The sequence below is a fragment of the Stenella coeruleoalba genome (genome assembly GCF_951394435.1).
Source record: "Stenella coeruleoalba genome assembly, chromosome: 20".
In the NCBI taxonomy this organism is placed as follows: Eukaryota; Metazoa; Chordata; class Mammalia; order Artiodactyla; family Delphinidae; genus Stenella; species Stenella coeruleoalba.
The window spans coordinates 16,685,824-16,707,816 of NC_137166.1; the positions used below are offsets into that span (position 1 = coordinate 16,685,824).

Genomic DNA, 21,993 nt, shown 5'->3' on the forward strand with positions numbered 1-21,993 from the left:
GGACTTAGAAGAACTAAAGAGCAAACAAACAATGATGAACAACACAATAAATGAAATTAAAAATTCTCTAGAAGGAATGAATAGCAGGATAACTGAGGCAGAAGAACAGATAATGACCTGGAAGATAAAATAGTGGAAATAACTACTGCAGAGCACAAAAAAGAAAAAAGAATGAAAAGAATTGAGGACAGTGTCAGAGACCTCTGGGACAACATTAAACGCATGAACATTCAAATTACAGGGGTCCCAAAAGAAGGAGAGAAAAAGAAAGGGACTGAGAAAATATTTGAAGAGATTATAGATGAAAACTTCCCTGATATGGGAAAGGAAATAGTTAATCAAGTCCAGGAAGGACAGAGTCCCAAACGAGATAAATCCAAGGAGAAACACACATTAATCAAACAATAAAAAATTAAATACAAAGAAAAAATATTAAAAGCAGCAAGGGAAAAGCAACAAATAACATACAAGGGAATCCCCATAAGGTTAACAGCTGATCTCTCAGCAGAAACTCTGCAAGCCAGAAGGGAGTGGCATGACATATTTAAAGTGATGAAAGGGAAGAACCTACAACCAAGAATACTCTACCAAGCAAGGATCTCATTCAGATTCAACAGAGAAATTAAAACCTTTGCACACAAGCAAAAGCTAAGAGAATTCACCACCACCAAACCAACTTTACAACAAATGCTAAAGGATCTTCTCTAGGCAGGAAACACAAGAGAAGGACAAGACCCACAAGAACAAACCCCAAACAATTAAGAAAATGATAACAGGAACATGCATATCGATAATTACCTGAAGTGTAAATGGATTAAATGCTCCAACCAAAAGACATAGACTGACGGAATGGATATAAAAACAAGACCTGTACATATGCTGTCTACAAGAGACCCACTTCAGACCTAGGGACACATACAGACTGAAAGTGAGGGGATGGAAAAAGATATTCCATGCAAATGGAAATCAAAAGAAAGCTGGAGTATCAATTCTAACATCAGACAAAATAGACTTTAAAATAAAGACTATTAAAAGAGACAAAGAAGGACATTACATAATGATTTAGGGATCAGTCCAAGTAGAAGATATAACAATTGTAAATATGCACCCAACATAGGAGCACCTCAATACATAAGGCAAAGGCTAACAGCCATACAAGGGGAAATCGACAGTAATACAATCACAGTAGGGGACTTTAACACCCCACTTTCACCAATGGACAGACCATCCAAAATGAAAATAAATAAGGAAACACAAGCTTTAAATGTTACATTAAACAAGATGGACTTAATTGATATTTATAAGACATTCCATCCAAAAACAACAGAATACATGTCCTCCTCAAGTGCTCATGGAACATTCTCCAGGATAGATCATATTTGGGTCACAAATCAAGCCTTGGTAAATTTAAGAAAATTGAAATCAAATCACGTATGTTTTTGAACCGCAACGGTATGTGACTAGATATCAATTACAGGAAAAAATCTGTAAAAAAATGCAAACACATGGAGGCTGAACAATACACTACTGAATAACCAAGAGATCATTGAAGAGATCAAAGAGAAAATAAAAAAATACCTAGAAACAAATGACAACAAAAACACGATGACCCAAAACCTATGGGATGCAGCAAAAGCAGTTCTAAGAGGGAAGTTTATAGCAATACAATCCTACCTTAAGAAACAAGAAACATCTCAAATAAACAACCTAACCTTACATCTAAAGAAATTAGAGAAAGAAGAACAAAAAAAACCCAAAGTTAGCAGAAGGAAAGAAATTATAAAGATCAGATCAGAAATAAATGAAAAACAAATGAAGGAAAAAATAGCAAATATCAATAAACCTAAAAGCTGGTTCTTTGAGAAGATAAACAAAATTGATTGATTAGCCAGACTCATCAAGAACAAAAGGGAGAAGACTCAAATAAATAGAATTAGAAATAAAAAAGGAGAAGTAACAACTGATAGAGCAGAAATACAAAGGATCATGAGAGATTACTACAAGCAACTATATGCCAATAAAATGGACAACCTGGGAGAAATGGACAAATACTTAGAAAAGCAAAACCTCCCGAGACTGAACAAGGAAGAAAGAGAAAATATAAACAGATCAATCACAAGCACTGAAATTGAAACTGTGATTAAAAATCTTCCAACAAACAAAAGCCCAGGACCAGATGGCTTCAGAGGCGAATTCTATCAAATATTTACAGAAGGTCTAACACCTAACCTTCTCAAACTCTTCCAAAATATAGCAGAGGGAGGAATACTCCCAAACTCATTCTACGAGGCCACCATCACCCTGATACCAAACCCAGAAAAAGATGTCACAAAGAGAGAAACTACAGGCCAATATCACTGATGAACATATATACAAAACTCCTCAACAAAATAGTAGCAAACAGAATCCAACAGCACATTAAAAGGGTCATACACCATGATCAAGTGGGCTTTATCCGAGGAATGCAAGGATTCTTCAATATATGCAAATCAATCAATGTGATACACCTTATTAACAAACTGAAGAATAAAAACCATATGATCATCTCAATAGATGCAGAAAAAGCTTTCGACAAAATTCAATACCCATTTTTGATAAAAACCTTCCAGAAAGTAGGCATAGAGGGAATTTTCCTCATCATAATAAAGGTCATATATGACAAACCCACAGCCAACATCATCCTCAATGGTGAAAAACTGAAACCATTTCCACTAAAATCAGGAACAAGACAAGGTTGCCCAGCAAACAGAGGAGAAAAAGAAATAAAAGGAATCCAAATCAGAAAAGAAGATGTAAAGCTGTCACTGTTTGCAGATGACATGATACTATACATAGAGAATCCCAAAGATGCTATCAGAAAACTACTAGAGCTAGTCAATGAATTTGGTAAAGTAGCAGGATACAATGTTAATGCACAGAAATCTCTGGCATTCCTATACGCTAATGATGAAAAATCTGTAAGTGAAATTAAGGAAACACTTCCATTTACCATTGCAACAAAAAGAATAAAGTATCTGGGAATAAACCTACCTAAGGAGACAAAAGACCTGTATGCAGAAAACTATAAGACACTGATGAAAGAAATTAAAGATGATACAAACAGATGGAGAGACATACCATGTTCTTGGACTGGAAGAACCAACATTGTGAAAATGACTCTACTACCCAAAGCAATCTACAGATTCAATGCAATCCTTATCAAACTACCACTGGCATTTTTCACAGAACTAGAACAAAAGATTTCACAATTTGTATGGAAACACAAAAGACCCCGAATAGCCAAAGCAATCTTGAGAAAGAAAAATGGACCTGGAGGAATCGGGCTCCCTGACTTCAGACTATACTGCAAAGCTATAGTAATCAAGACAATATGGTACTGGCACAAAAACAGAAATATAGGTCAATGGAACAGGATAGAAAGCCCAAAGACAAAGCCACGCAATATGGTCACCTTATCTTTGATAAAGGAGGAAAGAATATACGATGGAGAAAAGACAGCCTCTTCAATAAGTGGTGCTGGCAAAACTGGACAGCTACATATAAAAGAATGAAATTAGAACACTCCCTAACACCATACACAAAAATAAACTCAAAATGGGTTAAAGACCTAAATGTAAGGCCAGACACTATCAAACTCTTAGAGGAAAACATAGGCAGAACACTCTATGACATAAATCATAGCAAGATCCTTTTTGACCCACCTTCTAGAGAAATGGAAATAAAAATAAACAAATGGGACCTAATGAAACTTAAAAGCTTTTGCACAGCAAAGGAAACCATAAACAAGACGAAAAGACAACCCTCAGAATGGGAGAAAATATTTGCAAATGAAGCAACTGACAAAGGATTAATCTCCAAAATTTACATGCAGTTCATGCAGCTCAAGATCAAAAAACAAACAACCCAATCAAAAAATGGGCAGAAAACCTAAATAGACATTTCTTCACAGAAGATATACAGATTGCCAACAAACACATGTAAGGATGCTCAACATAACTAATCATTAGAGAAATGCAAATCAAAACTACAATGAGGCATCACCTCACACCAGTCAGAATGGTCATCATCAAAACATCTATAACAATAAATACTGGAGAGGGTGTGGAGAAATGGAACCACCCTGTTGCACTGTTGGTGGGAATGTAAATTGATACAGCCACTATGGAGAACAGTATGGAGGTTCTTTAAAAAACTAAAAATAGAACTACCATATGACCCAGCAATCCCATTACTGGGCATATATCCCGAGAAAACCATAATTCAAAGAGTCATGTACCACAATGCTCGTTGCACCTCTATTTACAATAGCCAGGACATGGAAGTAACCTAAGTGTCCATAGACAAATGAATGGATAAAGAAGATGTGGCACATATATACAATGGAATATTACTCAGCCATAAAAAGAAACGAAATTGAGTTATTTGTAATGAGGTGGATGGACCTAGAGTCTGTCCTACAGAGTGAAGTAAATCAGAAAGAGAAAAACAAATACTGTATGCTAACACATACATATGGAGTTTAAAAAAAGAAATGGTTCTGAAGAACCTAGGGGCAGGACAGGAATATAGATGCAGACGTAGAGTATGGACTTGAGGACATGGTTGGGGGAAGGGTAAGCTGGGACGAAGTGAGAGAGTGGCATTGACTTATACATACTACCAAATGTAAAATGGATGGCTAGTGGGAAGCGGCCGCATAGCACAGGGAGATTAGCTCAGTGCTTTGTTACCACTTAGAGGGGTGGGATAGGGAGGGTGGGAGGGAGATGCAAGAGGGAAGAGAGATGGGGATATATGTATATGTATAGCTAATTCACTTTTTTATAAAGCAGAAACTAACACACCATTATAAAGCAATTATACTCCAATAAAGATGGTAAAGAAAAAGTCATGGGGGACATCTGTTACTAACAGACAATCAGTACTAACACTGGCAGATAACTGTAGTTTCCTGTGCTAAGCTGGCTGGTGTAAGGTATATTGGCATCACTTTACAAAAACAGAAAAAAGTCAGGTCTACATGGACAATGAACTAAAAGTTTGCTTTGGAGTATTTCGGGTACATTTTCAGAACCTTTCAGGGGGCACAAGTATATTCTTGCAAGTCGTTACCGAAGAAATCACTATAAATGAAAAAATTAAATAGTCTTGGTAAAATTTCAGTTGAATGGAATACATACATACAGTTGAATGGAATAAAATGTTCAAGGACATTTTTAATGTCTGTCCTTGTGACACTGTCTTGAGTCCATCATAACACATTTGCAGGATTAAATCTCTCTTCACTTCTCTGAGTCAAGGAAAAGAGGAAGCAGGCATCCGCAGCGCTCAAATGGCCCGTAAGCACCCATGCACTTTACTAACCTCTCACAGTGGGCTAGTCCCAAGGAGACATGCTGCCTCCACTCTCATATGGTAAGTGGTTTCAGAATTCCAGACGTTCCCATCACCCTAACCCTAACTTTGGGAAGCATGGTCTAAATCAACCTTTGAGAGAGATGTTTGGCACTTCCTGCTTATTTTGCTAACAAAAATTTCCCCATCCCTTCTCTTCCCCATTTCCCATATCAATAGACCACCACCCCCAAAGACATCTTCCTCCCACGTTCAACAACTCCCTCAAATCCCATCTTCTCATCTCGCACAAGTCAGTTCTCTTGTCCAAGCACTTAGGTTGAACAGGGGCTTAATCTTTGTTTCTCCACCACCCAGCCCAGTATCTGGCACACAGCAGACACTCAATGCATGCTGAAGAATGAGAAAGAGAGAATGTACAACCTTAGTGCCACAACAAGGCTACTAGTAGGACACTGAAGGTTAGGGATGGAAATGGCAGGAAGTAGGAAGGGAGGAAGAAGGGACCCAGCAAGGAGGAGAAAATCAAAGAGGAGACAAGAGTCCCCTCATGTCCTCTTGCTTCTAAAAGGCACCCCTCCCCCCCATCCCTAAAGCCCCCACTACCACCACAGAAAGAAAGGCAGTGGAGCTGCCCCTCCAATAGCCCACATATATTCTTTGGCTGCAAGTTACGACTATTTTACCTTTAAGGGTGACCTGAGTATTCATTCCAATCCAATTTCACTTAGATACAAAATGTGATTTTTCCTGGCCTAAACCCCAGGAATTGGCTGGCTTTTTCTCAACAACAGCAACAATTTCTTTCGGTATAGGAGCCTTCTAGTATCATCATCTGACAATGAAGAATTTAATGTTCCCGAGTGTATTAGGCTCTACAACACATTCAAAAACAGAAGTATTTTGCATCCTCAGCACCTAGTGAATCTACAGGGTACAGACTGATGTGGTTCTCAACCATTCTGTGTCAATTTCCATACACCCTGCACTGTCCCACATTATACAATGTACCTCTAAACTGCCTTTCACACCATAAACTGCAGTAAAACCTAGACAATATATTGAAAGTAGTCAACCGATGTGATTTCCATTCTTCTTCCCCATAAATTAGGTCTCTTGGCAGCCATTTCACTCCTCCAGCTCCAAGGGGTAGGGGGTAGGGGGTGTGGGAAGGGGGAAGTGAGTACCAGCTTGGGAAGGAAGAGGCTGGATGAAGGGAAATATTCCAACCAAACAGGAAGAACAAAGAGAAAGCTTATCCCTTCCACCCTAGGGGAATTGGTAGGATACTAGGTCAAGCAACATGAAAGCAGGTGGGAAAAAATGTATATGACTCCATTCTCCATGCTGGAGTCCTGGATGGGTGGAGGCAGGTGAAATACATTAAAGGGAAAAAACAAAGCAGAGAAAGGGCTTCCTTCCCATTAGGCACTCAGAAGCCAAGACCATATCAGAAGTTGACTCTTTCCACCCCATACCAACCTAGAGTGTCCAGAGCAGAGTTAAATGAGTGGTACAGGAAGATAGGGAGAGTTTAGCTTTCTAACATCCCCTTCAGATTCTACGTCAAAGGCAAGTATGTGTTAGTTGCTGGGTGCCCTGTGGAAGGTCGCAGAAGATAGCTGATGGACTTGTAAGGGAGGGGATGCTCACAGCAGAGACTGGGTGATCCTGAGAGCCATGGGCTGCAGGAGAGACAGGCAGGGTTAGGGCTTAGGAGAAGCTGAGTCAGCTGGAAGGATTCCTGGTATGACCAAGCTGAGAGAGAAGGTACCATGATTTCAGAGCTGTCAAATTTAGCACCAGGGCCAGAAGTTCAAAACCAGGACTTACCCACATGCGTAAGTCCCAGATTTCCCCTCAGCATGAGTTGAGATCCCTCCACCATCCACCTAAGGGTTCCCCTGGAGAACAACAGAAGCAGAGGAAGAAATCTGAGAGATTAAACCTTTACCCAAAAGAGACCTTTACCTAAGAAGCTGTTTAAATTATCAAATCAGACCAAATTTTATTTTTACTTGATACTCAGCAGTATGGGGGCTACTAGGGAAGAGTAGATCTCTTACGAAACATTAAAAAACTACATTTTCTTTGAAGATCAGTATATAGTGTGTAATTTTGCAATCCAGCTTCATGGACTTTTTGTAATTTATACGAAAACAAAAATGACTGCAAGCCATCCCATAATGGCACTGCCTGCTGCCACCCAGACAAGATAGATGAGGGAGGGTAGGTCTTTGGAGAGCTACCAGTGCCTGCACAGGACCTTAGGGGGAAGGAAGCATCCCTCTAACCTTAGGCTCCAAAACCTGCTGCTGCAACAAGATGGTGCATGGCCAGAAGCCAGACACTTAAGAGTCTGGCTTTTTCGCTGGCAGGTGCAGTCTCCAGCCTGTGTCCCTTACCTGTCTCAAATCTGCCCCCTCCTACCTCACCATGATTCTCCCTTTGGGAAGCCATCAGGTGACAGCTATATGAGTGCACGCACCGGAGGGGGATAGACAAGGCTCCGTACCACTAGTAATATGGTAGGAGAATTAAGAGGGGAAAAAAAACCCAACACCTTTGCCCCTACTTTTATTCACGGGGTCTAACACAACCATATGTAGAGGCTGCAGGTTAGGCGCCACCTAATCATCAGCCACAGCAGGGGAGATGCCTGGCTCGATTTCCCTAGAATCCAGCATGAACTGTCACCTCCCTACCCAGTGCCGCCTCTCACGCCCCAGCTCTCATGACCCAAGGAAGGCACAATCGGCCCAAGTCAGCACTGGCCCTTTTGTGACGTTTTAAAAAAAATTCTCCACAAATGGAACCCCCACTTTACAACACAGGAATCCGCTGCATAACTCTTGGACAAGTTTTCAGGAATACAGTATGTAAAAAATAAAAAACTGCCTGATTTCTTTCTTCCCCATTTTGTTATTTAGATTCCTTTCTTTGTTTTTGGAGAATTTTTCCAGAATAGGTGTCAATCTGCATGGTAAACATTGTGCTTAATTGTTTGCCAGGCTACAGAATAACTAGCAGAAACTGAAGTTATTTTAGACAAGAACAAACAATTTGAATATGGCAGTTAGTGGGGATCTGAGAACAAAGGCTGTGGTTTTATTTAAAGAACAAGTCAATCACCCCAATAGAAAGACAATGCAGGCGCTCCTGCGTGCCTGGCTGAAAAGCCTGAAGTTTCGCTGTTCTGAAACATGTGAAGATATTCGTGACAAAAGGCCGGGTTTTGAACATCGATAAAAGAAATTCAAGAAAAGCTACCATAGTTCACAAAGAAACAAAGCTTTCGCCATTGAGGAAAGGGATTGTGTCCTGTGAAACCCAGTACTCAAAGATGACAGTGTCTGGTTTTACCGCCAGGCAGAGAATCAGGAAATTGACTTGACACGGAAGTTTTATGCAAACTGACTTAACACACACACCCCATCAAATATGTTAAATGCACCAGACAAGGAATAGGAAATACTGAAAAGGCAGGACGACAGCTACTCAATGACAATTCCCCCTAAAATAACCTGCTTTCAATCCCCTACTTCTCACATCAGGATACTCTCTTTTCTCATCAGTGGTTTACTTAGAGCAAGACTTCAAGTCAGTCAGTAGTCAGCAAACATTTTCTATAAAGAGCCAGACAGTAAATATTTTAGGCTTTTCAGGCCATTCTGTCTCTGTCACAACTACTCAACTTCACCACTGTAGCGTGACAGCAGCCACAAGAAATTTGTAAATGAATGGGCGTGGCCATGTCCAATAAAACTTTATGGACACTGAAATTTGAATTTTACATAATTTTCACCTGTTGTGAAATATTTTTCTTTTGAGTTTTTTTCAACCATTTAAAAAAGTATAAACCATCCTTAGTTAACAGGCCATACAAAATTAGGTGGCAGCGGCAGATTGCCCACCCTGGCTCCATAACCCCCAAGCCCTTCAATGACTGTGACCTCATACTACCTGGGCATTCAGAACCATACTTCTGAACACGTGTTCAAGAAGAACGGACACCTGTGAGAATGCGGAAACTGAACTGGTGGCCACTTGAAACCTCAGGAGTAAAAAAAAAAAAGGGGTGGAGCAAACAAATCCCAAATAAAAAACAAAGAGCTGTAAAATGTGTTGAAACGTATTCACATCAGTCCTGATGATGAAGTGAGTGTGAGGAAGAGGGCTGAACAGAACAGCTGTTTTATTATCAATACTTAGACTTGAATGAAGGTAGGGTTTGAGGAAAGTCACAAATGAGAAAGCATGGCCCCGCTTCTGTGAATGGAATATGGGAGAAGAAAGGAGAAAAGGAGGTCATGAAAATAATGAAGACATTGAAGGCTAACATTATACTATCGAAATAATACTATGTAATACTATGGCTAATACTATGTAACAGGAACGATTCTAAATGCTATATATACATTGCATCATTTAATCCTTATAACAGCCCTATGAAGCATTATTATTAACCCCATTTACAGATGAGGAAACTGAGACTCTGAAAGGATAGATAACATACTCAAAGGTACGGATGAATGGATAAAGAACTAGATAGATGATTGATATAGGATTAATAGGTAAACAGGTAAATGATAATAGAGATGATACATGGATGGATGAAAGGATAGACAGATAGCAGTCCAACTCGAAAAATGGAGCACTTAACCCCACACTATGCTGCCTCTGCACGGACAATGGGAAAGTAAGAAAAAGGCTGCTGGAACAGAAAACAGGAACTGAAGAGTGGGAGGTGGTAGGAACTCCTCTTTTTTATAAGCAGCTCTACACTTATAACTACTCTTCCAAGAGGTTAGTTTGGGTGGAGTTTTCCTGAAGGAGGTGAGTTTGAAGTCATTTTGAATTGACTGAAGGAACTAAATATTGAAACATGCACGCGACCACAGGAAGTATGTTCGTGGAGGACCTGGAACTGGGAAAAACAAAGATTCAGAGGGGACTTGAAAGTGCAAAGATGATTTGAAGAGCTAGACATTTTTCTCTCAGGTCTAATGTAGGGACAGATTTTCAAAAACACAGGTTCTACAAACTGCCTCCCTTTGATATCCAGAAGGGGCTTGTTGGGAATGCAAAGCAGCTTGTGTGAGGAACATCTTCCTCCATGGTGGGTCCAGCCTCAAGTGCTTAGGGAGCTTGTTTTAACTACACAGAGGCCCACACCCAGCTATTCAGGGGGTCGCAGGAATGATATTCACTCACATCAGACCACATTAGCAGGAAACATTAGCCTCATATTATAGATTTTTAAAAAACACTTTGAAAAACTAGATAACTTGCCCTAAATCGATTCTGAGTCTGCAGAACTGTGTCTACCCTTCTGAAGATGCAGAGTTCCATTGAGGCATGCTGGCTCCATCAGGATTTCCCCAAAGTGGTTCCTGCAACCACCTGTGTTGTCATGAATCAAAACCTTCCTGCAACAGACCTTTCTCTCGAAAAACAGCATATTTTCCCACTTCATGAAGTCCGTACGGCATGTCTACTTCAGATCTATTCAACTGATTTTGAAAAAAAGATAAAATGCAAAAGGTCTTTACTTTTAAAACACGTGGAAATTGTTCCGTACCATGCTGTATTTATCAGCATTCATGGACCCATATACCAAAAAGTAAATTTGAGTATATGCAAATTATTTCTCAATTTGAATAAGAGTTTCCTTTCTTAAAAAAGGCGATACTGAAATTTCTCTCTGGATGTGAAAGGCTTTAAAAACAGAAACTTCTAGCATTCCTGAGTGTCTGCCTGACTTTTAGAGGAAAAACATGAATGAGCCAATTCAATACCTCATTTTGGGGGTGATTGACAAGTCACATTTGAGTTACTAAAGTAGTTCTGGTTTCAGGACTAGTGTGTTCCACTAAATCCAGCTGTGATTCTGTTTAACCCAAGTGTTCCCCAGAGGCCCACCACGGCTGTCTCTCTTTTCCAAGCGGCAATTGAGAGGCTTTGCGAGTGGCCCTATAAACACGCTAATGAATGAATGGACAACTAATTACCTTGTAAATATGCATGAATAAGCACAGATTCCTCAACAGTAAGCCAAATGTCTGGGCGCCCTCTTGCTACCTACTTGCGCATGAGAAAATGTGACATTCCTACCGCGGAAGCTGGGCTTCCTATCTCCAGTTTCTCAACATGGAGAGAAAACTAACTTCCCAGTGGAGGATACTTTAAAAGATATACTTTTAATAAAAATAAAATAAAAATGGAGCCATGAAGGATGGGCCATCACAAGTTTTTGGACCACAACAAAGAGCAAACTGACCCCTTGGTTCAAACTTTCCAGCCAGGTGCTTTTTTACTTTTAAAATGTTTTTAAACAGTTCTCTCTCTCTCTATTTTTCCATTATAAGTCACACCCATTTTTTCTTTGGTTCTCAAAGATTCTATGGCTTTAAACGTCCTTATGATGATACTGCTCCCTGATCTAGGAATGCTAGCATCACACAAAATCTGTGTCAAAAGGACATTCCTCTCAGAGCCTTGGTGGAAAAAGGCTCCCTTGGAAGGCATCTGAGGGCGTATCTTGGGCCTGATGGAGTCATCAGGGTGGTGAGTGGAGGACATGATTCGGTTCAGAGTGTGACTGGAGTCAGAGTGAAATTCTGGATCCACCCTTCAGTAACTGAGTGACCTTCAGCAAGTTAGTTAGCCTCGTAAGTCCTCAGTTTACCCATCTGTCTCCTGGGATTAATGAAAGCTACCTTGCAGGATTGTTGTGAATATTAAATTAGATAATGTATATCAAGTGCCTATTTCTGCATCTAGCATATAGTATTTGATAAATAATATTTTTCATTAGCTGCATTAGTAAGACCCAGAGGAACAGTAAGCCAATTTTGTTTTTATAGACTTATATCCAATCTAGTCTGGACATAGTTTTATTTCAACGGGGGCAGCATTTCCCTAAACGCCAGCTGGAATAGGTCCTCATCTCAGAACTGAAACAACGTGGATAGGATCATGTCTGATGCAGGACCAAAGATGGTCAGAAGAAGGGAGATTGCCAGGCTCATGTAGTAGCTTTGAATTTCCTGTCTTATTTTTCACACCTGGTCTATGTCCAAGCCTGAGCCCAAGGACAAAGCTGTTGTAAAACTATGGCAATGATATTTGATCCCTAACGGATAAAAAGAGGAACTGGTAAATACTTTAGAACGGCGCTTCCCATAGCACGTCTCATAGAACAGTGGCTCTGATAGCCAACGCATTAGTTCTTTCTCAGCTTGCATATCGGAAAAGTACAGTTTCTATATTGTCATCTAAGTTATTGATTTAAAATTTTTAGAAAGATAACAGGGCCTCCAGCTTGGAAGCGGTTGTAAAATAAGAGTAATTCTCTCTGGTTAATACAACATGCTGAGAGTGGTTATTCAACTAACGATACTCCACCAGTCAGTCCACATTTCTCCACTTTTCTTCAAAGAGATTTTATCAACATGCTTGCTAAAATCTAAGATGTCCCCTTAATCCACTGATATCACACTCATTAAAGATAGTAAATAGGATTAATTTGGCAACACTTATTTTTAGTAAACCATGCTGACTCTTGGAAATCATGGCTTACTTTGCTGAGGGCTCACCATTTCAGTGCCTAGTAACTAGGGAGGCAGAATAACATGGCTGAGACCACAGGTTTGAAGTCAAATCCCATCTCCATCAATTACTAACCTGCCTGCTATTGAGCAAGCTAGTTAACAACTCTAAGCCCAGTTTCTCCAACTATAAAAGATAGAGTGAGCAAAAGAGACAGTATATATAAAGTGCTTTGTAGAGTGCTATGGACAGAGAAATGTTCAATAAAATGGTCATTGTTTTTTAAAACTAGCCTTGCCAGAATTTGGTTGGCAATCAACATGGTTTCCTTCTAAAAACTGGGTCTGTCTCAGGTCTGGTTTCACAGAAACAACCTTGAGATGGGCACATGAGTTATCAAGCGAGAGCTCTCAGGGGGAGAGTAAGGGTAGCAGGCAGGGGCAGGGGAAGAAAGGGGCAATAATATGGTTTTGGATGAAGTCTAACTTCAGTCCAATTCCACAAGTGTCTCTCAGACATAAACTGCCTGGCAGAGTCTGTCCTGCCCTGAAGAAAGGGAACAAGGCTTTTGTCACCCCCAATCGAAGCCAGTTACTGACTATAGGATACCTAGGGCTGTGAGTTGAGAGAGAAAGCTCCCAGAATGTCCTGGCAAAGCAGTTCCTGGCCAAGGCCAATCTTCCAGGGAAGGCTGCAGAGTAAGCAGCAGCTGAAGGGTGGGCATCCAAACAGTAACAGGGATCCCAGGAAATCCTGGTGGCACATCATCACCAGCATCTACCACGGAGACATGCCAACCACTCCATCAAAACTTGGGACCCACAAACCAGGGTGACTTCTGGGGCAAAACACACATAGCTCTATGCCACCTCCATTATCTTATCCTTTCTTCATTTTTTTCGTCCTTCTAAACTTTCCTTTTGTTGAAATATATTGTGATTAAGCACAGTGACAAAAGACCACAGTATCTCCACTTCTGAGTTACAGTCTGTCTTATTGCTTTCAAAACATGGCTACAAACTATTTTTTTCTACAAAGAGCTCAAACATAGATTAAAATATAGAACTGAACTCAGAGAAAGGAAAATTAACCACTAGAGCATGATGCACAATAAAGCCTTCAACAGGGCACAGCATGTAAGAGAATCAAGATCCCAAATGTTCTACAAGGGTAGGGCCACATTTCAGACACCCCTAAAGCATATTTTAGGGGAGTTTATAGAAGGAGGGAAAATCTAGTAACTGCACCCTTCTGTAGTTACCTGTGTTGAGGTGGTTATGTTACTTCCTTGGACAAACTTGAGCTCAAATCTTATTCTGACATTTACTAGCCATGTAAGTTTTGTTTCGGTTCTAACCTCCCAATGCATCTGTTTTCTCTTAACATCTTCAAAAATTACAGGTGGGGGTTTAAATAAAACCATGTATACATACTGCTTAACACAGTGCTAGGCATATGCTAAGCTTTCAAATGTAGCATATATTTTTTAATTCCTTCAAAAAGTCCCTTCAGAGGGGGCTAAGAAGCTAAAAATGAAAGAACTCCTCCTGAAATCTTGGGATGATGAATCTTTACCATTGAATTCAAAATGTATTAATATACAGACTAAACCGATATATTTTGTGCTTGAATTTGATATCCCAGGGATTTTTTGTTCATATTGAGGAATTCGCATCTACAGATTTGTCTCTCTGATTCCTTCTCACACCCCATCTTCCACAGTGGTTCCACAATATGGTACATTGTGGGGGCAGTTTTGATGGTCACAATGATGATGGGGCAGCAGAGACTCTATTGACATGCAGTGGGCGGATCCAAGGATGCTAAACATCCAGCATGACCCAAAACCATCTCTCACAATGAAGAATTATCCCACCTACCTCCTGCATGACTTCGCAACACCCACTGGACATTCACCAAGGTAAAAAATTGTTAATCGTTATCTGGGCCTAGAACCTAAGTTCTTTCACATATAAACAAACCATCATTCAGTGTGAATATAAATGAATTTTCCAGGAAAGCAACTGATGGATAAATCAAGGGACAGCTATACGCTATTTCAGTCCCAACTCTACCAAGAGTTGTTCCCCACATCAGAAAGTCATGACAAAGCAACTCAATGAAACCAAGTCTCCAGTACAAGGCATTCTCTCAGTCTGCATCTGTCACTGACCTATGGTGCATCCACACATAGGTATAGGTATTGACTTTTTCATTATGTTTCCTAGTATGTTTGTCCTGAATATTCTCATATACAATGCCTATTTTATTATGAACTGGTTTCCTTTCAATTTTGTTTTTCATTACTATTGGAATATTTTATCAATTTTTAAAAATTATGTGAGTGGTAGGCCATAATGTCTATGTATTTCTTGTCAGGCTAAGTCAAGAGGATGTTACAAAATATTTATTAAAAGGGTAGCACTGGGTCTAATAGGACTATGAATGATGGTATGTTCTCTTTGCTCCAGGTGATGAAATTATTCATCATTACCATTGTTATAATATCACTGATTTTTCAGCCCTGACTCCCCTGTCAGACTTTTCTCATAGAAAATCCAGGCCTTCTCAACCAGACCTTAATGTTGGCAAGATGCTCAAAAGTCAAGGTCAAAGTTTCATCACCATGTGATTGTGTTGGCTGAGACTGTCTTTGCACATCACAGAGTTTGCTGATAAGACTAGAAAAGTTTCCCCAAGTCTCTGAGTATCTCCTGTTGTCGCATACGTCGCATTTGTCTCCATTCTGCACCTCAGTCAAGACCACAGTGAAACAGCCCATCTTTGATTCTGAACATTACACACTGTAGGACCTGTCAGCGGAACAAAAAGAATGCATACAACGCAATTTCTTTTGCTTGTGTGTATGTTTTGTGAATATGCTTTTGAGTAGAAGCAAAGTAGATATTTGAGGAGATAAAACAGATATCTTCCTCCATCCAGACCGACAGACTCCCAAAACAAGGTAGTATTAGGTTAAACCTACCCATAAACTTGCTAGAATTTTGAATATCTCAGATTCTCTCTGGTATGGAAAGTTAAAGAGCACTATTAGAGTATACATTCGTTCCTACTTTAGATGAGTAATAAGAATGAATATATAGAATTGAATTAGGAGTTGACTTCTGTTTCTATGAAGTTGGGTATTTTCTCTGATCCAGTAGAAAAGAAAAGGCAAAATACCAAATTAGTTGGAGTTGATGAGAGAAAGAAATGTATCCCACTCTTCCAAAAAAAAAAAAAAAGAACCAATTATTATATTTCTAGAAGGCAGCCTAAGACCTCTGGTTGTTTGTCCAGGACATAAAATACCTACCATGCTGCTCTGGTATCTGGGTTTTTTAGGGAGAGTTTTTCTAAGAGGTTGACCACAGAGATGAAACCACAAGGATCTGCAGTTAAAGGAGGATGCCCAGAGGCAGAATCAAGAGGACGCGTAGGTTGTTACATAAATCACAACACAAGGGGTCCCTATGATGAATAAAGGACCCCAAATCTCCTAGTTTCTACAACCCTCCAAAAGCCAGTATTTTTCCAAAGAAGGCATTGGTGTTTCCAATCCAGTGTGGAGCAAATTGGAAAACAAAATATAACAATTTTTTTCTGAGAAATTAATATGAACGGAAGGAAAACCAGCAGTTGTCCCCATTGAAATGGCAACAACTCCTTGCCTCCAGCCATTTGAATCAGAGATTGTTTGCATTAATAAGGCATTAGCCTTGTTTTCTCCTTTTCTTTTTTTTATTATCAATGCCACGTTGTTCAATGTCCCACATTTGCGCATGAAATTCAGGGCAATGAAGCTGACAAAACGTAATTTACTTGCACTGAAATGCGCCAGATCCACAATTTACTTTCCCAGACTTTCAGGTGGGATTTCACATTCAGTGGCCTTTCCGAACTATCAGAGGGCTGCCCAACTTGCATGGGCCACAAACAGCCGGGGCATGGCAGGTGGGCGGCCACAGGAACAGCTGGCAAGGTCACCGATAACACAGATTTTTCCAGAAGAGAAGGAAAACACTGCTATAAACTCCAAACAAACTCCAAAGCTCTCCTGAGTTAAGTAGTAGTTCATCTTTCCCATACACACCTTAAAATTAATGCAAATTAACAGACAGGAATAAAATACACAGTCATTTCTGGAAAATTTAACAAGTTCAGAAAATATTTACCAGAGCGTAGAACTTAAAGAGCTAAACTAAACTTCACAAATAACCTAAATGTATAAAACACTGCATCATCATGATGGAGACTTTTTGAAATGGAAAGAGGAAAAAAAAGTCAGAGGACACACAGCAAAAGCATTGCAAAGTGTGGGTATTTGGAGCAAGATTTTCCATACATATAAAAAAGTAGTGTGTTAAAAACTGTTTCACAAGATTTATGTTCAAGGTTACCTATCATGACATTATTTATAATACTAAGAAATTTGGAAGAAAAAAATGCCCAGTAACAGGGAATCACTTAAATAAATTATGGGGCATCCATACTGTGGAACCATTAAAAAATCATGTTGCAAAAGTATATCTAATAACATGTAGAAATGTTCCCAATATAACATTAAATTCAAAAAGCAGTTTACAAAGAAGTATGTACATTTTGATCCTGATTCCATAACCTGTACAAAAGCACACATATGCATGGGGGAAGGAAGAGAAGGCTACATATTCTTTAACATTAGCAGTTATTATGTGTAAGTGGTGAGATTACATTTTATTTTTACTTTGTGTGCTATTCCATAGTTTTTTAAAATATGTTTTACACTAAACATCTGTTATCTTGATAATAAGAAAATAGAAACAGTAAATATCTTAAATTGCCTTATTTTTGAAAACTGAGGTAAGATAGTAGCAGTTCTACAGTTTTCACATTTAATTCCTTTAAACAAAATCCCCCCAGATTGGCAAGGACAAAAAAAGTTCTTTCTTAGCAGATTTGGATCAAGGATGGGATGAATAGGTACCCTCTGCTCCAAAAGAAAAATACACATTTGCCTGTGTTCTGGATTCATACTTAAACTGTATTTCCTATACCAAAGTAAGTCAGCATCTGATTTTTAAGGGATTTGGAGAAATCCATTTCCAAAAGCCTGTAACATCTGTAAATACAACATTTAACAATTAGCAGGATTTTCATTTTCGGAAGGTATTAAAACTATTTAAAGGTGTCACGGCATACTCAGAAATGTCCCCACCCTTTGGAAATCTCCTGATCTTATCTGGACCAGCCTGCCTTCTGCCCCACCTAACGAAAACAGCAACGTCTGCAGTAAAGACTAAATTTACAGTCTTAAAGGAAAACTGAAATAAACCCAGAAACTCTGTAAGGCGTACAGAATAAAGGTCTCCGTGACCACTGCTGTTTCAATAGAGATGAATGTAGCTGTGGTCAACTGGTCAGGAACAAATGTCCAACTTCGAATGAACTCAAGCCCAGAGCTCTTCAGTTGTGACTAATCAGAGCGGCACAGACAACCAACGTGCAGAGGCAATTCCATCAGCAGTAGAAAACTCAGCAAGAGCCTTTCCTACCAATTAAAGGTAGTCAATATTGATTATCTGAGGGATTTCCATGCTCAGGAAGCAAATTAGAAACTCAATACCTGAACTATTCCTAAATGCAGTTATCAACTTCAGAGTTTTATCTCATAAAACCAATTCAGCTTAGAGTTTAATTCTATTAAATTAGGGCTTAGAAATAAGATTTGCTCTAGAATGAATGCATCATTAGTTTTAAAATGCAATATACTAAAACCCAAAATGTGCTGTATTACAGTTTGAAGAATAAATGAGTAAAGATGGCATCTAAATGCACTTCTCCCTAAATATATTTACCAGTTGAAAAAGTGATTGTTCATGAAGATACTGAGACCTATGCTAAAAAGAACATGCCCCTCTCTTTAGTATAAAATAATGCCACTGGATCCACTTCTTTACTCAAGTTTTCCCTTTTTTCTTAGACTTCCTTATTCCAACCATCAACAAAGTTTTTTGAAAGGGGGGTGGGAAGGCAGACTCTTTTCCCTGATATGTTCTACAATGAAACTCCATGAAACTTGGGACACGCATTTCAAAATAAAAGATGCTAATACAGGAACCCTAAACAGAACTGCCCAATGCTGTGTAAGTTTTAATATACTGCACCAGAGGTTTTCTTCTGCACTTTTTTAATAAGATAGAGAGTACATGAAGATTCTCCTTCCATGCGTGGTCAGAACAGTGTCCCCTGTCCTGTGGTAGATGCTTAATACTCACTGTTGATATCTTGCAAAAATCAAAAATATGTCCCTGGGCTTCCCTGGTGGCGCAGTGTTTGGGAGTCCGCCTGCCAATGCAGGGGACACGGGTTCGTGCCCCAGTCCGGGAAGATCCCACCTGCCGCGGAGCGGCTGGGCCCATGAGCCATGGCCGCTGAGCCTGCGCGTCTGGAGCCTGTGCTCCGCAACGGGAGAGGCCCCAACAGTGAGAGGCCCGCGTACCGCAAAAAAAAAAAAAAAAAAAAAAAAAAATGTCCCTGAGTAAGCCCGGCGAAGGGGGCCTGTCCTGCAATGCCTGCCTTCCCGAAACACAATGAGGGTTTTGGTGCCCTGCACAAGAAAAGTTCAATGGATACAAATCCAGTAACAGTGATGTTAGAAGACTGAGAATGAGAAATAAAACAGAGGCTCAGACCATGTCAAAGAGCCCCTGAGAAAGCCTGAGTATTGAAAGATGCACCATTCTGGGGAAAACAGCTGCATTCTTGATAGAGTCGTCGATGCTCTGATGTCAATAGGCCATTTCCATTGGCGACAATAGTCAAAGTTGGGTTCTTGAGCAATGAAACCACATTTGCCATTTTGAAAGGAAATGATCATGTTCTTGTGAACTGCACTGCGTCACACTGTATTTTAGGACCATGCTATGCATTATTATGCCCTCATGAAATACGGCCATGCATTGTCTCAGTCACTGTAAAAGACCAGCATCACAGTGTTTTGTAAATAGATGACATATGGGTTAATCTCATATTTGGATTTGGAAGGAATAATTCAACATTCAAATTTCAATATACGAAAATACACAGGTATCACAAAAGATGTCCAGGGAACTTCGGCAAGTGGAAGGTGATCACAGCTTGATCTGGATTTAATACAGCATTTTCAGACGGACTGGATCAGGATGATGGGACTCTTAGCTTCATAATAATCCACAACTTTCAGTAAATTACAGTGTAGATAAGATGGAATAAAGGAGGATGAAACCTGATTCTGACCCAGCTTTTCCCGACTGAACTAACTAACCATTGACAATCATCTACTTCTCCCTTTCAGCTCTTCTGCTCTATTTGTGTAAACTGCATTTATCTACTGAAACACAAAACAAAACAATTCCCACAGGAAGACAAGGAGAGTATAAATCCCTGTCTTTTCCCCCAGAGAAGAACAGTTATACAGCTAAACATGAGGAATATTTCCAAATTTCAGCCCAAGTTGAGGAGTTATGTTCAAAGGTTCCCTAGGGACCATTTGCAGGTCCCAGTTGAGGACTGAAGTCCCCCGTTGTCTAAAATAATTTCTGAAATGTCCTGAAGCTCCTACTTTATAAAATGATAAATAGTGCCCAGTGAAATGGTAAAAGAGTATCACTAGATTTAAATCTTGTTATTATCACATTTGGGGAGTCAAAATTAATTTAATTTTGTAAATTAAAGCCTGTATGACCATTTCAAACTTCTGATGCGCTCACTTAGAGAAAGAAGCAGCCCTCTTCTGCCTCAAGATTTTCTCTCTCTGCCTATCAACCATCTGGCACAGGGGAAAGAGATTCAAACGGAGAGTCTGCAGACCGTTAACTAGATGTGTGACCTCAAGCAAGTCATTTCACTTCTCTAGCACCCCGTTTCCTTCACTTTCAGAAGGCTCACAGTAGTGCGTCTCCCGTCCCAGTCTCATTCTCCTAGTTGGAAATTACAATTCCAATGGCTGTTGACAAAATAATACCTAAAAATTCAAAAGAAAGGCAAAAACAAAAAAGCAAAAATAATACAACAGAAGTCAAAAGCCAAAAAAGAGAATCATGCTCTCTTCTAGCAAAGAGGACAAGAAACACAGGGAGAAATTGCCCTGGAGCACTCAGACTCAGAGACAAAAGTGCTTCACATATTAATCAAGCCTCAGAGAAAACACACATAAAGTCAGCAAGTTGCACTCTGGTTCAGAGCATTTTCAAAGGTAGCCCTGTGCTGTTTATGTGGGAACGTGAAGGAAAGTAAAAGCATCCCACCACATGTCTTTTTCATGCAGCAGGAGTGGCCTGTAGACAAACACCAAGAGACAGAAATGGCTAATTTAAAAAATAAAATGCAAAGTCCTGTGGCCTGGTTCAAACTCAGTCTGACAGTGAAGGTCACAACAGCTTTTCACTTTTGTTTAAAGATGCCGCCTTGATCAATGCCGGACAAAAACACAACAGCAAAGAGGGACCTGGTATTAGACCATCCTGAAAGCGAGATCACCCTAAAGCGGGTTTTTTGGATTTTTGTGTTTTTTTTTTCTGATAGCTTTCTTTCTTTTCTAGATTAAAAAAAAAAAAATTGGTGAATTCTCAAATTACTAACATTTCAAAACATGATAAAAACTACTTTCCCCAAAGTATATTACAAGTGACTATAACCAAAATTTCTCAAACAACAAAATCCCTGCCTTTTGAAGGCGCTCTACGCTCAATTTCTTGTAACTTGTAACTTTTCAAACAGTTCCATTCCGTTTTTGCTCTTCTTGTCTCTTGCTCTCCTTCACATTTTTTGTTGGTGGTGGTGGGTTTGGGGGGTTTTTGCTTTGTTTTGGGGTTTTATTTTTGCAGTTTTTCTAGTCCTACCAATCACAAGGAGTGGTAAAACACTCCAATTTTAAAAAACTGTTCAAACCAGTTGTAAGATTCATTGTCTGTAAAGAAAATTACTTTGGCCTCCAACATGTGTTTTCAATACAAATGCATCGCATAAAAAGTAAAAAGACCTCTTGTCTAATATGGCAATTCTCGTGGAGCCATTTTGGTCTTTATAGAAAGATCTCACTTATATCTTGGTAGAAAAAAAAAAAAG

The 21,993-nt window shown here is 39.6% G+C and overlaps 1 protein-coding gene across 8 annotated transcripts in view; it reads right to left on the reverse strand.

The window, feature by feature from the left end:
• Positions 1-21,993, reverse strand: part of ZFHX3 (zinc finger homeobox 3) — a gene marked incomplete at its 3' end in the record, with an annotated part of 1,354,624 nt that overhangs the window by 958,487 nt on the left and 374,144 nt on the right. For 6 of the 8 annotated variants that reach the window (XR_013825252.1, XM_079907054.1, XM_079907049.1 and 3 more), the window contains exon 4: positions 7,189-7,259. The exons of the other annotated variants lie outside the window; for them this stretch is intronic. The remainder of the gene's footprint in view (positions 1-7,188; positions 7,260-21,993) is intronic. 8 annotated transcript variants of the gene reach the window in all.